The sequence below is a fragment of the Equus caballus genome, chromosome 22, assembly GCF_041296265.1.
Source record: "Equus caballus isolate H_3958 breed thoroughbred chromosome 22, TB-T2T, whole genome shotgun sequence".
NCBI lineage: Eukaryota > Metazoa > Chordata > Mammalia > Perissodactyla > Equidae > Equus > Equus caballus.
The window spans coordinates 44718195-44736826 of record NC_091705.1 but is presented as its reverse complement, the minus strand read 5'-3'; positions in this window follow the sequence as shown (position 1 = coordinate 44736826).

Here is an 18632-nt window from a genome sequence, read left to right as displayed (position 1 = left end):
GTGCACAGCTGCCTCCCCACAGCCGGAGGCTGGAGCCAAGAGCATCTTTATCCTGCAGGCCCTGCGTGCCCACAACAGAGGATTGTGTTTGCGGCCGGCACTTAGCCGGGGACAAAACGGCAGGCTGAGATGTTCGTGGGGCGCCTGGCGTCTCGGCCTCAGCTCTGAGCAGCCAGAGAACCAGAGTGGGGCCCGGAACCCCCTTCCCTGTAATTTTCCTTCCAGGTCGGCCTGCTGACCTTCAGCTTCTATGGGTAATGCAGATCCTGAGAACTCGGACCCCGAGTTTGCGGCATGGCGCATCCCCAGAGGGATCCCCCTGGAATCCGGGGCGCGGCACGGGCTGCATGACAGCAGGCTGGGACACCATGGGGTTCTGCCTTCCCCTGCGGCACACAGGAAGTGATGCGGCCGGACCCCTCCTCCGCTCTCCACGTGGCCCGGCCCCAGCAGCCGGGAGCTGGGAGACTTCCTGCTCTGGTGCTTGCATATGAGGAGGGCTGCACGAGAGGCCCGGGGCACCCGCTCACAGCGCCCAGCGGCCTGGGCACCAGCGCTTCATGGCAGCCCTGGGCCCCTCACTTGGCGGGCGTGGCAAGCACCCAAAGCTGCAAACTACTCCCAACCTCGGCGGCTTTGATTGAGTTCAGCTAACCCCTCCTCACCCTTAACGAGTGATATACAAATTTCATTAGATAATTCCAGCAATAGGAGTTATTGCATTCTCCTATCTATGATCAGAGGATAAAAACTCACAGTCTCCCCTGGGTCAAAACATGCCAATTTTATTTGCCACTCACATTGTCCAAATTTTTTGAAATAATTGTAAGATCAGCATTGAAAAATTGAGAGATCATACTCTGCAATCTAGATTTCTTGATGTGTTTTTTTTAAAACCCCAAAACTGGGGCCAGTATACCTGGTTCCAACAATCAGCCAGAGCTGAGTGGCAGATGCCTCCTGAGACATCTTTAAGAAGTTGCGTCAATGGGGCTTGGAGCCTCCAGTTTGCCGCAGTCCCCACTGCTCCCTATTGTTGCCCTTGGCCTCTGCTGGCATTGCAGTTTGAGAGCCTTGCCCTCCACCACCAGCGAGCAGACTGAATTCTCTAATCTGCTCCTCGGTGTTTGGAGGTGAAGTAGCTACACATGGGATCGGGACTACTAAGTACCTAGCCAATATCATCTCTCCTTACTTCCTCCTTTCCTCTCTCCCTTCCTTTCTCCTTCCTTCCTAAGACAACCCTGCTTTTTTTCTGAGGGACAGATATGCCCAGCTAAATGACTTTATTTCCAGGTTCCTTGCAGGGAGAAATGGCCCATGAGAAGTGAAGGGAAGTCATTGCGTGGGGCTGCTTGGTAAGCTTCCTAAAGGCAGGCTGACTCAGCTGAGAAGTGTCCCCTTTTTCTCAGCGCAACCCCTTTGCTCCTTTCTCTTGCCTAGAATAAATCATGATGGCTGGAGCTCCAGCAGCCATCCTGGACCATAAGGAAACCTAAGGCTGGAAGTCTCACTCTAAGAAAGAAAAGCAGAGCCAGCCCTGATGGCCTGGTGGTCAAAGTTCAGTGCGCTCTGCTTTGGTGGCCCAGGTTCGGTTCCCTGGGCTCAGAACCACACCACTCATCTGTCAGCTATGTATTGGGGCTTTGGGGAGAAAACAAATAAAAAGAGGGGAAGATTGGCAACAGATGTTAGCTCAGGGCAAATTTTTACCAAAGAACGAAAAGCAGACAAACAGAAGGAGCCTGGGTTCCCACCGAGGGGGTGTCGCTCAGCCCTGGCTCCTTTTCCTCTAGACATCTTTGAAAGGAGAAGGAAACAGGCCCACCTTATTTAAGGCCCTTGTTTGAGTTCCCCGTTGTGGGCCACCAAATGCGATTCTAACGACACGCTTCTTAACCCTCGTGTCCCTGCTCATGGAGGTACATCGCCATACACCACCAGGTGGTCCTCGGGTCTCCAGTTTTGCAGGTCGGATTTTGCCATTGAAAAGTCAATTTAGAAACCTTTGCCCAGGAACGAGTGAATCCTGGGTTTCTACACAGTCCCCAAATACATCTGCACGTGATCCTTTCATCAGACAATCCACTAAAAGGTTAAAAACAAAAAGGCTGGAATTGAAATATACTCTATTTAGAAAGCTCTAGAGGCCGGCCTGGTGGCACAGTGGTTAAGTGCACACGTTCCACTTTGGCAGCCCAGGGTTCGCCGGTTTGGATCCTGGGTGCAGACATGGCACCACTTGTCTCACCATGCTGTGGCAGGCGTCCCACATACAAAGTACAGGAAGATGGGCACGGATCTTAGCTCAGGGCCAGTCTTCCTCAGCAAAAAGAAGAGGATTGGCAGCAGTTAGCTCAGGGCTCATCTTCCTCAAAAAAAAAAAAAAGCTCTAGATCGTTTTCTTCGCATTCTAGAACCCTTAGGATGGGAGCTTTGGGATTCTAGTGCTCTTTGTTAGCCTATATACATCCCCTACCTTGACTTTTTTCTTAGGGCTCTAGAAACTTTTTCACAGAAACCCAGAACTTAGATTTTCTCCTTAGACTTAAGCAACCCAAATATTTACTCAGGGTTGAATGTTTCCTTTGGGACCCGAGATATGTTTTTCTTTAGGGTCTTGGAAAACTTGGCTCCAGACTCATAGTCTGCTGTCTAGAGCGGCACTGAACAGGAGAACAGCAGATGCGCTGCCTCTGCTCCGTCCAGTACGGTGGCCGCGGGCCACGTGTGGTTGTGGAGCCCTTTAAATGTGGCCAGTGTGACTGAGGAGAGGAATTCCAAATTAGATTCCATTTGACTTAGCTTACATTTAACTAGCCACACGGGTCTCGGCAAGCGTACTGCAGAGTCCAGCTCCAGCTTCTTTCTGTCGAGGATTAGAACGCCCCCTTAGGATTCCAGAAGGGACAGACTCCTGCCTTCATCTCGACACCTCCATGGCTCCTAGGCCTAAATTCTTCCTTCACCCCTCGAGTCGCGTCAAACCCAGGTTGGAGCCCCAGCTTCCTACTTACCCGTTGTGTCCTCTGGAGCAGTTTCCTTCTGCTCTGGAGCCCTGGCTTGCTCCACACACGGCCTCTCAGGGCTGTCCTGAGGACTGTGTTAAATGACGTGGCATATGCAAGCAGTGCCTGGCTAGTACTAGCTGCTCAATGAATAATAAAAAGTCATCATGGCCCCCTGCCTGCCCTGGTTTCATGATATTCACACCCACGAGGATCTCCTCCCACGGTATCAGCGCCCGGAGGGCGGAGTTCTGATTCTCCTCTGAACCTGGGGAATACGAAAGTCAGCTGACTGGGACGGTCACGGGATGGAATCGGTCACCGCCTCCTGGCTGGATCTCCCACAGCAGTGACACCACAGGGGGACCTGGCACTTGGGGGTCCGTCAGGATTACCCTTTACTGCAGTCTCAGGCTCAGAAGTAATGTCTCTACCCTGGTGGTCCCAGGACGGGCCCTGCCTTGTTGGCGGATGGCTCAAAAGGAGTGTGTGATGGGTTTGTCCTCTTGAAACCTGTAGGCCTTTTGAGTCAACCCTCTCTGACTGTGACAGCCAAAGGTCCCAGCCGTGTAGAGAAGAGCCATTGCGCCTGGGGCCGTGTTTTCTTCCAACACAGGCATTCCGATCTCGTCCCTTCCGCCGAAGGACCATCAGAAGGTGAGGATGCGGATTCCACAAGATGTGAGGTTTAACAGACAAAATCAGACCTGTTGACGTGTGTTGGGGGCTTACCCAGCACCAGGCCCTGCGCTATGAAGGAGATCACCACATTTTCAAAACACCCTTTTGAAACAGGTCCTTTCTCAGGCCCATTTTACACAGGAGGAACTGAGGTTCACAGGAGATACACGACGTGCCTAAGATCACAGCGCTAAGCAAGTGGCAGAGTCAGGATTCGAATCCAGACCCCAAAGCACCCCCCACCACCACCACTGTGAGACGTTCTGCCTGCCGCAGGCTCACGGGGCGGCCCTGTCCAAGGCTTCTCACGCTGGAAGGGAGCAATGGGAAAGCAGCGATCATTTTCTGAATTGTTCCCCAGGTAAAATTATTTTCAAATAGGTCTTGTACTGGGAACAGGATGGCCAGATGAAATACAGAGCATCCAGTTAAATTTGAATTTCAGACAAACAGCGAACAATTGCAACATTTGGGACATACGTATACTAAAACAATTATTCGCTGTCTATCTGAAGTTCCATCAAATTTCCGGGGTGCCTGTGCTTTATCGGCCCTGTCTGGCCACCCCGGCTGAGCAGGCCTGGTCCCCCACCCCGACAGAAGGGGGGTCTCACGGTCTGCCCGACCAGCTGGAGGGCTCTCTCCACGCGGGTCTCCACCAGGACCGAAGAATAAGAAAAGAAGGTAACTGTGAAACGCACGGGTGCTTATTAGTTCATTAATTAAACTGCTCACGTCGCCCGCCCGCCAGCTCGCACTTGTAGTTTGTGGGTAATTTACGGGAACGCCCGGGGAGGCGGGGCCGCAGGGCGAGGCGGCTCCTCTCATTTGCTGCCAAGATTCAGGGCTACCAGTTACTCTTGTCAATCCCTGGCTTCATCATTTAGCAGTTGTAAAGGACTCATTAAAAACGCTGAGGTTTATTGGGAACACCTCCCGCCCGTGGGACGCAGGCCAGATGGAGCCCGTGTACCCACTTGTTCTCTGGGAGCCCCACAGCAAAACTGCTGACGGTCATTCCACCACGATGGCTCCGAAAAGGGTTTGTGGGGGTGGGGGATGGATGGTGGGTGGGAAGAAGAGAGGAGGAGAGACGCTGAAACTCCGGGAGCCAGGCCTTTAGAGACCCCGCCCACCTGGGGTCAGGCTCCCTCAGCCCTCTCCTCTGATCACTCAGGCCACTCCCCCACCCCTTTTAAATCTTTTTTGGGTTTTGTAAGGTCTGGGGGCTGTTTCTTTAGGCTGGCTTCTCAGCTGTGGAATTACTGGGTGAGAAGATGAGGTCACAGGTAGGGAGGGCCCCTGGCCGGCTGTCACCTCTCCCAGGCCACCATCCTCTGTCCTGGGTACTCCACCAGCGCCCCCATTCTCTCTGCTCCCATCATGGCCTCGGTGCCGTCTGTTCCCGACACAGTGGCCAGGGGGCGCTGCTGAAGCCTAAGTCAGATCGTGTCCCCCTTGGGAACCCCTGCAAGGGATTCCTTCTCACCCAGGGTGACAGCCAAGGTCTTTGCAATGACTTATAAAGCCCTGGAGCAGAGTCTCAGCTCCTGCGTCTTTGACATCGGGCTTGGCCGTTCTCTGACGGAGGGTGGTCCTGTGCTCCGGAGGCCGTGCAGCAGCGTTGCTGGGCTCTCCTCACCAGACGCCAGCAGCACCGCTCCCCAAGATGTGACAACCGAAAACGTCTCCAGCCGCTTCCCAATGTCTCTTGAGGGGCAAATTGCCCCCAGTTGAGAACCACCACCGGGAAGAGAGATTCTGAATCCTGCCACCCCCGCCCCGACCCCGCCTCACTTTGCTATGGGCTCTGGCTCACTGTGACCCTTGCCCTGGCTGTCCCCTCTGCCTGGATGCCCTTTCCCACGTACCAGCCTGGCTCCAGCCTCACCTGCTTTAGGTCGTTATTCACATGTCCCCTTCTCAGCGAGGCCAGCCCTCGATACCCTTGTTTAAAACAGCCACCCCACCCCAGACCCTTACCTCTTGATCATGCTTTATCTCTAACACAACTCACCATCTGATATGCTATGATTTCATTACTTGTTAAATAATAAGAATATTGCTCAGTGCACCGCCCCAGGTGCTCCTGGTGACGGGGTGGCCGCAGGCTGGGCGGTGGCTCCTTGGGGGACAAGCTCTGGGAAGTCTAGAATCCCACCAGCTGTTTATCTGCAGCTGTGTACCTCCCGCACCATGCAAGCGGCCGCAGGATCACCTGTGTTTGAAAATTAGAGCTTTGACATTATTTGCAATTTGTGATACGGAAAAGTTCAATCAAGTGTGAAATTCTTTCACACAAACTTAAATTGCAGTATTATTTTAGAAACACCTTTGGATTCTTTAAATGTAACTTCACCTGCTGTTTTTTCTTCCTTTTTGGAAGGTTGTTTCAAAAATGATTTTTAAGATTTTATTCCTTATTTATTCAAAATTTCTTCTAGATAATGACAATGAGGAATTTGAAGACGTCTCTGGCAAAATTCTGGCTCAGGAATCACGTGTTGACACGCTAAGCACAAAATCTGACATAAACTAGGTACCTTTATGGAAGAAGTTCAAATGTTTTTTTTTAAGTGATAAGATTTTATTTGGAAGTTTTAAACAAAACTCAGTATTAAGTATACTCCACAATCCTTTGTATTTTGTGCCCCTTATGATTATAGAGTATTTAAGTGCAATGCGTTTTTTCCACCAGCTCCATATGGATGCCCCCAAACCTGTCTGGTTGGCCCCAGTACAGAGTCCAGATACCCTCATTTTCTCTATGTGCTTGTGGCCAGCGAGGCGGAAGGCTCGCTCTGGAGACTCGAGGTCAGAGGCTGGGCGTCTAGGCGAGGGCCTGAGCCGTGCTGAGTGCCCAGGAGCAGGGAACAGAGGCTTTGCCACAGGTGGGTTGAATGAAAACATTCAGCCTTGCTCTCAGCACATGACAGAAATCAGCCTGCCTTTGGTCTTTAACAGGGATCCAAATATCCATCCCCAAAATGAGGCCACCTGCATTCCTGGATTCAAAGCAATGTGAATCGATGAGCCAGCCCTGATGGCCTAGCAGTTAAATTTTGGCACACTCCTCTTCAGCGGCCCAGGTTCAGTGCCTGGGACGCAGAACCACACCACTCGTCTGTGAGTAGCCATGCTGTGGTGGTGGCTCACACAGAAGAACCAGGAGGACTTAGAATTAGAATATACAACTATGTTCTGGGGTAGAGGGGGGGACGGGGTGGGTGAGGGAAAGGAAGAAAAATGGAGCAAGATTGATAACAGATGTTAGCTTAGGGTGAATCTTTCCCTGCAAAAAAAACACCAAAAAACCGACTCGAGCGCTCAGAGCATGCCGGGCCCTCTGCTCAGACTGTGGGTCCGAGGGGCAGCGTGCGTGCATTCAGCACACACAGAGGGAGTGCTAATTTGGGACTGGCTCTGGTCTAGACACCAGGGATGTCACAGCAAGCAAACAAAATGGGCTGTCCCATGGAGCTCACATCTCACGGCAAAAATAATACTGACTCCATGGCAGGCCTGTCACAAGGGCTTTATAATCTGCACATCAACCCCCTAGGGTAGGTGGTCTTGATTATCAAAGAGGTTGGGTGACTCACCCAAGGCCACACAGTAGGACCTGGGGTTTGAAGCACGTGCTCATCTTTCCGTCTTTCTCAGGGACTGGAGCGAAAGGGTGTTGGCTTGGGAATTGCATCTGGTGTGTGAGGCATCTTCAGAAGGCCCAGGTGCTCTGAGCTGGGGGTCTTGGGGAGGGAGCACAGGGCACTGCGTGCTGGGGCATGACCACACCACGCTCCCAGTCAGCAGTCTCACCCCTGCGACTCCCTTTCATCCCAGGAAACCTGGCATTGTTTGCGCAAGATAAAAATCAGCCACTCAATCCATTCCAAATTGCAGCTGGTTGCATCCCGGACAGCTGCCGCTGGCTCTGCGGGTGGGGGCCGAGTTTACGGCTGCTGTCAGTAGGCGTGGGGTCTGGGGCAGGCCGAGCATTGTGAGGACACTCCAGGCGGAGTTGCTCACGTTTTGCAATGGTGAGCAAGTTGTGTCTTTCTGGGAACGGAGTCCAACGTCCCCAGAACATCTTCTGGCGAGCTCGCCCCGTCTTGTTTTCGTGTCAGACACTGACGGGGAGCTTTGTGGCTCATTGCACAGAAGTTTGTGTTGGCAGCTGTGAGATATGCACAGATGGTTCAGGTGAAGCCAAAATTTCCTTTCTCCCTGTCTCAGGTAGAATTTCTGAGTACAATAAATTACTGAATCTGAGAGAGGCATTCCTAAGCCTGTTCTCTTTTGGTCCCTACCCCACTCCACCCTGGGAATTCCAATTCGCTCTAGAAGCATCAACATCAAGTTAGAAGAAGATTCATATTTAATTAATGTTAATTTTAAAATAAATGCATTCTCTGAAGACACAGACGTCTGAAAAATCTGTCCTTGGCCCATAATGAGAAATGTGGGCTCAGATTTGTGGGCAAATACACTCAGTGAGCAGGATGCAATGCCGAAAGGCTAGAAGCAACCTGAATGCCCAGCAACGGGGGATGGTGCAACTGTGGCAAAGCCACAGGAAGGAGGGGGCCGTTGTGCATCCACAGGGGTAATTGTTTTCCAGGAGGACCAAGTGACATGGGAAAATTCTCATGGCTTGAAATTAAATGATTAAAAACTTCATTCTAAACGGTAAGTAATGAAAAGAGTGTATATAATTACATCTCAAATGTGTCGAGTGTGTGTGTGTATTAGAGAAAGGGAGGAAATTGCTGAAATGTTTATGATAATTATCTCTGGGTAGTGGAATTTTTATTTTCTTTTTTACATCTTTATTTTCAAAATTTCTACTTTAATAACCTTTAACTTCAGATAATAATCAGGAACAAAAACGTGATTTTAAAAGAGTGCGTGTTTGTGAGTACTGGGAATAGGCGTGTTTCTCCTGTGTCTCTCTAGTGCCCTTAATTTCCAACATGAATGTATGGCTCTTATAAAGGATAAACGCATTATTCATTTTATTTTCTGGGGAAAGAAGAAAATGTATATTCCATAATGCATGGTGTGTTGGGGGCTGGGGGATTCAGTGCCATGGAATGAAGTAACATGAAAGCAATGCAACTTCAGAGAGGGGAGAAAGGAGCCGCTGAAATGGTGGGCACCGTGTGGTTGACTCTGGAGCCACCAGCATGTTCACAATCCTGACATCCTGAAAGATACTAAAACACAAAGCGCATAAAACAAAATACCAACCGGAAGAAAAGAGTGATCTCCTTCGTTCTTCAAAGGCACAGAAACAAGACTTTATTTGTTTCTTGCTAAAGATGCTTTCCTTTCGAAACTGGAACAAGCCCCAATAATTTTCAAGGTGTCCTAGCATTTTACCAACATTTTCCCGAAGCCCGTTTTCCCATCTGGATTGTTTCTCCTCGTTGTTCTTTGCCTGGTGCTTGGCTGTGACGCTCTCACCGAAGGAGGGCCCCCACCTCCAGGCCCCCGATGTGCTCCTTTACCAAAGGTGCACATGACTGGCAGTTCTTTGTTCAGACCTCAGAGCAACATTGTGATGAAGGGGCTGTTTTTCTTATCATCCCCACTTTACAGAATGAGAAACTGAGGCTCCAAGGGATAAAGGAATTGGTACAAGCTCCCCCGGTCAGGAAGTGGCAGAGCCAATACTCAGATGTGCGTTGATCTTCTTCCAAACTTTTATGGGATCCTGCAAAGGAAAGTGGAGCCCTGGGCTGAACAGAGAGCCCCAGGCAGGCATTTACCTGGAATACAGGTAAAAACTCTGGTGTTATGAGGCATGGGGTGTACAGTGTATTTAGCTTGGCCGACGGGTGGAAGACAAAGATCACATGGAAGCTTGCCCATGCCCACCGCCCAGGGGGTGTCTGCAAGGAGAACAGAGGTGCCTTGGAGCCACCCCAGCCTCTCTGTCAACAAGGGCAGTGTCACCGGCTTCGCAGGTGCCCCCAGCAGGTGAGAAAGGCTCAGCTGGCCAAGGGGGTGGGACGCGCCTCTTCTCCCAGCTTGGGGTTGGCCCAGCAAAAAGCCGTAAATCAAGCGATTGCAACACGGCAGCTGCCTGAAATACAGCCCAGCAATAAACAACCACTCAGTCACTTTTATTATTTTTTTTTCTGAACCTAATCAGTTCAGTCTGAGTCACTTTGTAGAAGCCGAGACCATTCCCCTGGAAGTGACGGTACACTGAGTAATCCTATCAATGGGCACATCTCAAAGATGACTCCCAGCTTCCAGAAGATTCTAAGGAAACCAATCATTACCCAACCAGCCCAGGCTCTTGGGGGTCTGAATCCGGTGGTTGTGGTACGGTTGCCAGAAAAAAACGCAGCACATACTATGGGACGTACTTATACTAAAAGCGTGTTTGCTGTTTATCGGAAATTCACATTGGACTGGGCTTCCTGTCCCGTATTTTGTCTAGCAACCTCCACACCACCCTTGTTCTTTGAGCAACAGTAAAACACGTCCAGCAAAACACTGCAAGACAGAAGAGAGACTTCCAAGATGGAGTCTGATCCTCTTGCCGCCTTGCTTCAGATGCTAACCGCTTCCTGTTGTTCTCAGCAATGGTTTGCGAGCTGAGTGTGTAGCAAATCGACGCCCCAGAGCACTGGTTAAAAGGTAGGTTGCTAACGTAGATAGACCTCGAGGGTATTATGTTAAGCGAAATAAGCCAGTCAGAGAAAGACGAACTCTATATGACTCCACTCATAGGTGGAAGTTAGTATATTGACAAGGAGATCTGATTGGTGGTTACCAGGGAAAAGGGGGGGTGGGGGGAGGGCACAAAGGGGGAAGTGGTGTACCCACAACATGACTAACAAAAATGTACAACTGAAATCTCACAAGGTTGTAATCTATCATAACATTAATTAAAAAAAAAAAAAGGTAGGTTGCTGAGTCCCAACCCTCGAGTTCCCTGCTCCGTAGGTCTGGAGGAGGGCCTGAGAATCTGCATTTCTAACAAGTTCCCAGAGGGTGACGATGCTGGTCCCGGGTCCATACTTTGATACCTGTGTTCATAGGATGCAGAAAAACCCCCAACATCCTCAACAAGGGGCCCCATAAGGCCCTTCACGGCCCAGCTTCTGTCCCCCCTCCAGCTACTCTCACACTCCTCTCTCACGCTCACTAGGCTCACTGGCCTCCCTGCAGCTCCTCAAGAGAGCTCTTCCCAAGTCCCCCACAGGGCCTTTGCACATGCTGTCCCCTGCCATGCACTTTGCCTCACGCCATCTCTATTACCTTGGACCAGAGGTGTTATGATTATCTCCTTTAGAAATGTAGAAATTGGCATTCTCAGGACTGAAGTCGCTTGCCCAAAGTCAAATTGATAAGAAGAGGTTGAGTCCTGGGCTTAAAATTTCATCTTAAAATTTGCATGTCTCCAGAGCCTGCCTCCTCTCTGCCAGACTGCTGCCCCCGACCCTGGACGGATTACCTTCTGGCTCAAGCCACTCTCGAATGTCGGCTTCTATGAGATCGCCACTTGATAGATGTTGATTTGCCCTGAAAACAAGCCCCCGAGATTTAGCACTTTGGGATTTGGGGAACAAGCTCACCTTCACCCTTTTGAAACCCTCCAAGATCCAACAGACTTGGCTCACACCCCCTCTCAATGTCTCACTTTTTGTCTGAACTCAGGAGTGCTAGTCCCCCACCCCAAACACACACACACACACACCCCTAAAGGCTCTAGAGAATTCTAACACTTAAAGTTGCCATGGCAACCGAAAGCTTGTTCTCTGAAGCCTTCCCTGATGGTAGGATGATGTCAACTTCCTGTCTTCTAGAAAATAATTCAGCTCTTGGCACCTGCCGTGGACGTGGGGCGTGGCCCTGGGTCTGGGTGAGGGGTGGAGCCCAGGTGTTGAGTTAAGGAGGCTGAGGGACGAGCCCACACCTGCCGTCGCCTTTAGGGTTTCTTGGTTCTCAGAAGCTCTGGATTTACCTTCCTGCTTTCCAATCCATTCTTTCATTCATTTGTTCATTCATTCATTCAACGTGCAATTACTGAGCATGCCAGGCACAGTCCTGAAGCTGGAGCCTAATTGTGAACAGAACACCCCTGGCCTCTGGCCCTCTGGCCCCGGCATCCTCACCATCCAGTGAGACACAGCCATTGCTTGGACAGGCCCAGTGCCATCAGGGAGAAGGGCAGAGCCCTGTGTCCTGCCTGCCAGAGTCACCTCCAGGCTGGGGGGCTCAGGAAGAGGGAAGGCACGGGCTGAACTCTGAATGCAGGTTGCAATCGGCCAGGTGGATGAGGGACAGGAGCATTCCAGGTCAGCTCCTGGAGCACACCAGCCCTTTCCACCCTGGAACCAGGCCCCTGCTGCTTCTCCAGCCTGGAACATCCTCCCCGAGTCTTCGCTAGGTGGCTCGTTCTCCCTCTTTAGTTACCACCATGGATGCCTCCTCCCCGAGGGAATGTCTCCAACCACCCGGTCCAAATCGCCACCTGGGCAGCTACTAATGAGTTACTTCAGGCTGTCAATCACGCGGCACATGTTTATTGGGGACCTAGTCTGTGCCGGGCACTCGCGAGAGCAGTGAACAAGACCAGAGGCACCTGTTCGGGGAGCTGACGCCCCACCACCGCATCTCCCAGCATTGGCCCGTCCTGGCCCGCGTCCTCGTCTTTCATTTCTCTGCTTGTCTCGCCCTCCCTACTTCACTGCCAGCTCTGGGCGGGCAGGGATCTTATGTGTCTTGTTCCCAGAGGCATCCTCAGAGCCTGGCACACAGTGGGAGCTCAGGAACACATGCATGAATCAAAGAATCCGTGAACATGTGTCCTGTGGGCCTCCAGGGCGGTGGTTCTCAGTCAGGGACAATCGTGCCCTCCAGGGGACATTTGGAAATGTCTGGGGACATTTTTTTTCCCCTAAAGATTGGCACCTGAGCTAACAACTGTTGCCAATCTTTTTTTTTCTTTTTCTCCCCCCCGGTACATAGTTGTATATTTTAGTTGTGGGTCCTTCTAGTTGTGGCATGTGGGACGCTGCCTCAGCATGGCCTGATGAGCGGTGCCATGTCCGTGCCCGGGATCCAAACCAGTGAAACCCTGGGCCGCCGAAGCGGAGCGCACGACTTAACCACTCGGCCATGGGGCCGGCCCCCTAGGGGACATTTTTGACTCACAGTTTGGTATGTGTTACTGAGATCCAGTAGGTAGAGACGAGAGATACTGCTAAACACCCTACGGTGCACAGGCCGCCCCCACAGCAGAGAATGACCCAGGCCACAATGTCAATAGTGTCAAGACTGAGAAACACCTCCAGCGCCTTGCTGGTTTCTGGGTCTTCTGCATCTGCTTCCACCTTGCTCCACAGAGGGTCAGCGGACAGGCGGGTTTCCCTGTCTTTTTCAAGGCTAGAGCCATGTGTTGTCTTCAGGCTTTTGAGGGGGCAGCGTCCTAACTTGCAGAGAGCCTTGAGTGGGGGCCAAAGAGGTAATCCTCCGTGATGGCGGGCGCAGCGAGCCCCGGAGAGAGCTCACCTGGCCTTGTCTGGAGCTGCAGCTGATGCCTCCCTGGCCCTGGGGCTTACTCAAGGGGGCAGGTGGCCTTCCTGCCTGGATCCCACTGGAGCCCCATCCCCACATAGGGTCACTCCTCACCCCCAGGGACTGCTAAGATTTCTTTTTATATTTTATTACAATTTTTAAAATTCCCTCTATATTATTTTTTTTCATTTGTTCTTTCAGCAAAAATTTATTGAGCATGTACCATGTGCTTGACTCTCTGCTGATGGTCGGGGATCCATGGACCCCCATCTTGTCCCTGGGGTGGTAACCGTCTGGTGGGGGACAGATACCCATGGGCCACATGTACAACAACACAATAAATTTAGCGAGGGTGTGACAGGTAAGGGCCACACTGTCCTATAAAAGGGGCTTTTGAGAGCTCAAGGAGGGCTCCACAGAGATAGGGAGAAGGGAATGCTGAGCTGAGTCAGTCAAGCAGAGGGTGAAGTTGGGTGGTGGGTGCCTTCCAGGCAGAGGGAACAGCCATGCAGGAAGGGACAAGTGCCTTAGAAGGCTGCGATCCAAGTGTCCTCCAGGGATGAAATCCCAGTCTTGCCCAGGGAAGGGTCCGCTTCCAAGCTCACTCCGTGGTTGTTGGCAGGATTCAGTTCCTTGCGGGTCGTTGGACTGAGCTCGTCGTGTTCTTTCTGGCTGTTGGCTGGAGGCCACCCTCAGTCCCTTGCCGTGTGGGCCTCTCCATCATGGCAGCTGGCTTCCCCAAAGCACGGAGGTGAGAAGGCTGTAGAGAGAGTCTGCTAAGGAGATGGAAGTCACGATCTCTGTAACAGTTACAGACATCCCCTCAGCTGTGCCGTCTGCTTGGTTAGAAGCACGTGACTATGCTACCTGCAGCCATAGGCAGGAGCTCACACGAGGGCATGACTACCAGGAGTTGGGGGCCATTGGGGGCCATCTTGGAGTCGATCCTCCACATTGGGGGAGACATAAATGACAGAAGCAAGCAGATGAGTGAGCAAGAGAGTTCCAGAGTCATAAGTGAGGTGATAGGAGTGCAGTGTCTGTCGACTGATGGATGGACACGTGCTCCATGAGCACAGGGCCCGGTCGCTTCACCTCTGTACCACCAGTATTCTTCCCGGGGCCCGGGACAGCATGGCCCCGAGTGAGCACTGGGTGAGTGCCGCAGGCACTTGTCTGGACGTGGCCGGCACGAGCACCACAGGTCAAGGCCAAGTCTTTCGCTTTCTGGTTCCAGACCAAGATCCATCCATCAAACACTCCACTGAGCCGTTTGTTTCCTGTTTGGGGCTTTCCCATTTATTTTTATTTTCCTAAAAGCCACTTACTAAGTTTTCTTAGCTCTGGGTTGGGCATTTAGTGGTTGTTTGGGTTCATGTCTTTTGGGAAATTAATAAGAAAGTTTCTAGTCTCTCCCAGGAATAGAGTTTCAGGGCATTTTTTCCTCTTTCCCTCAGCAAAGGTGCACGCATTCATCTCCAGAGAGACACAAGCCCCTTTTCATGGAAGCAGAAAGATCAGAGGTTAGTTATGAAGCTCAGCTGCCAGCCTCGCCCCCATTTTTTCCAACCTGAGTTTGGCTCTTAAAAATGTTTGCTGATCTCTGTACCCCTCCAGCTCCAATTGCCCCCGGGGGGCGGGGCTGCCCACGGCAGCGGGAGCCCACAGGGGAGGGTCCTGGGGGCTTAGCTCCAGGAGCTCGGACAGCTGTGTCCCCGGAAAAGAATGGAAAGTGGAGACAAAGAAGCAGCAATAAGCCGAGTGAACCGACACCGTGCGAGCGCAAACGCAGAGAGCCCCCAGCCCACGCCCGTTTATTTCAACTAGCAATTTTCTCTCAGATCTCTCCCCTTCTCTCCAGCCCCACTGCTGTCCCCTAGGCCAGATTTCTCACCTCCAGGACACTTGGGCAGGATAATTCTCTGTTGCGAGGGCCGTCCTGGGCACTGAGAATATTTAGCAGAACCCCTGGCCTCTAGTAGCAATGCTCCCCCAGCCCCCCAGTTTTGGCATCCAAAAACTTTTCGAGACGTTTCCAAATGTCCCCTGGGGCCGGGGGGATGACAGAGTTGTCCCTGGTTGAGAACCGTTGGCTCAGTCCAAGTGCTCACCTTCTCTGCCCTGCTCCCCTCCCCTCGGGGCTCCCCTCCCTTCTGGGCTCCCAGCTTCCACCACAACCATCTAGTGCTGAGCCCACAGAGCAACACAGGCTCCTTCATTGCATGACAATAGGACAGCGATGTATCCTCAGGGCCCAGGACAAGGGCCTGTTCCATAGACATTTGAATGATGGCAGGCGCTCCCGTGCCCAGACTCAGGGTGGGGTGGGGTCCTTTCTGCCCTGCATCTGGCACCGACCTCAGCAGGATCTGGGTTCTCTGTCGTTTGCAGCCAACTTCATCTTACCTGAAGGTGTGAATGAAGGCACGACAACCCTCCCAGGGTGGCGTGTGCCTCCCATTGTGCAGAGGGAGAACCCGACGCTCAGGATGTTTGAAATGGTCTTTCTAGGATCTTCAGCAGTGGAGCTGGCATTTTAACACAGATCTGTCTGACCCCAAAGCAAGAGTGGATTAAAAGAAATTTATCTGAAAGAAACCCCAATCTCATCTAAAACAGGAAAGAAGTCTATAGGAAGCTGATCAAATCGTATCAGGCTCTTTCCTCGGGCACTTTGAGTGACACGTGACAGGGCGGGCATCGTCATCTCTCTGGGTCTCAATCTCTCCCTTTCAGAGACGCTGAGGTTTCGGCCACATCTCTAAACACCGTCGTAGCTCTGATGCCTGGAGCGCAGCTACCACCTCCACTATCCACATCCGGGCACCCCGAGCGGGGAGCACTCCCAACCCGGGTCGACGTCGGCAGGAACCTGAGCGGAGGTAGGCGCCTTCGTGAAGGGGCCGGGAGCTTCTCCACGCCACCCTCTCAGTGCACATTTGGTTTCAATTTTCCAAATTCTTTTGCACATTTTGCTGTCATGATGAGATAAAATCAAGCAAATGTAAACCGAGAGCAGAGAAAGCCTGGAAAAACTCAAAAGAGAGAAGAGTTTGGAGCTGTTGGAACTGCCCCCTGCATCCCCCAGGATGAGGGACGACCTGGGCGGCGGCGGATGGAGCAGTGGGGCTCGCTCCGCCTCCCCGCCCGCCGCCCAGAGCTGGGCCGGGCAGGGGTGGCCCTTCTGAACCCAGCGACTGTTTCCCAGTCCACAGTCCCCTGAGGGGTGGGAGTTCCACGAATATTTTCAAAGACACCGGGGAGGGAGCTGCAGGTTAGGGGCCAGCAGGGCCCACACACTCGAACGCAGCCTGGGGACAGGCGGACACTGGGAATGACGCCAGATCCCCCAGATTCTTCAAACAAAACCCAGAATTTACATTCTTGCGAGAAGCCTTCCAATTTTTAAAGGTCAGGACGCCACCAGGGGCTAGACCAAACGCACTGGCTGATCCCACAGGGCCTGTGGGCTGCCAGGCTGCCGCCTCCACCATCGATCTGCGTTGGCCTCCTCAGACTGACCACTCGCTTTGGGACTGGGGGGTATTTGCTATTTAACGAGCGATTCCTGCAGATCCGACGCAGACCTAAGGCCGTGACAAGTGTTAGTTCACTCAATTCCCATGACAGCCCTACGAAGTGGGTACTCTGATCATGTCCCTTTTACAGATGGGGAAACTGAGGCATGGGGAGGTATGGATTCTCCTTGCCCTTCAGGAACTTACATGAAGTAGGGGAGGCCCTAATCCGGTATGACTGAAGTCCTAATAAAAGGGGGTATGTGGACACAGGGAGGACACCACGTGAAGCCTGGGGTTGTGCTGCCGCGAGCCCAGGACCTACAAGACGCGGGAGGGAGGCCTGGAGCAGATTCCGCCCTGGCGCCTTCAGAGACAGCGGGCTCTGCCGGCACCTCGACCTCAGATGTCCGGCCTCCAGAACCATGACACCACCAGTTTCTATCGTTTACGCCTCTCGGTTGGGGGTGCTCGGTTCCAGCAGCCCCAGGAGACCAGCGGATTGTTATTATGGCCTCAGCTACAGCTGTGGTTTCTGCCTTGCCCAGAAGAAGCACTTCTTCTGGCTTCCAGTTGGGGAAAGTTGATTTTCAGTTCACTTCTAAAAAGTTTATTAGAATACCTCCTCTCTGCAGCACTGGATGCTGGAGTGGAACAAAGGGACATGGCTGAGTTCGCTGGCAGGGGGCACCTGCCACGTTCAAAAACCTGCATCAGTGGTACCCAGAACAGGGCGAGGAAGTAATTTGGGGGGAGGGGCTCTGGACCGGGGAGTAGCCTCTGCTGTGATGCGTGTGGACCAGTCTTCTCAGCCGGGGAGAGTTTGTTCCTCCTCCTGCCCGGAGCACATCTGGCAATCTCGGGACACATGTTGCTTGTCACAACTGACGACAGGATGCTGCTTGCATTTAGCGAGTAGAGCCCAGGGATGCTGCTGAACAGCCCATAGTGCACAGGTCAGCCCCCCAGTGCGGAGGCTTATCCGGTCCCGATATCACTAGTGTTGTCGTTAAGAAACCCTGCTATGGACAAATGCCCCTGGGTGAGGACCCCAGCTGTGCTCAGGTCCTGCCTGCAAGACTTTGGCCGTGCCCTACCCCTTTCTGAGCCTCAGACGCCTTATCTGTAAATTGGGCCAATCAGGCTGCCTGCGGGCTCTGTGGCGGCCCAGGGAGGCCCCTGGTCTTGAGCCCGGCCCGTTGCGGGAGTTCCGTCAACGCTCCTACCGTTGGCTTCTCCCTTCTTTGTGGGGAGGTAACTGCAGAAGAGCCGCTTTTACGTGTCTGCTTCCCTAAACGGAACGTTTTAAATTAAGATAAAACATGTCCCATAAATTGTGATTGAACATATTTTTAAAGAGCCATAAGTGCTATATTACCTTGATTCTAAGAGAATTAATTGTAACAGACTTCAACTCAGCGAGAGCTTTATAGGGATGGGGCAGGAGGAGGCAGCTCCACCTTAACTGGACACGTTGGTTGCAAAGTGCTCCTTACTTTGGTCCCAAATTAAAGGGGAGTTCCGACTCCCACCTTTGAGCTGGTGTCAGCACGGTGCTACACTCAGGGGAAATACGCACTGGAGCCCCAGGCCCTGGAAAGTTGTGCGTGTCCTTATCAGAACCCGCTTACGGACGAGAGGGGATTGCCCAGCACATCAAGCAGCAAAACTTTCTAAGAATAAATGAGCACAAATGATTCATAATCTGGTCTCAGCTCTCGCTGTGAAAGGTATAACCCAGTGTCCGCTTGGGGGCAGAGCAGAGCGGAGAGGCAGTCAACCAACCCCCAAAGACCCTCAAATTAGACGAAAAACCACAAAGGTGTCATAGACAGATAGAACATTTGGATGGATGCGTGGGTGGGTGGGTGGATGGATGGACAGACAG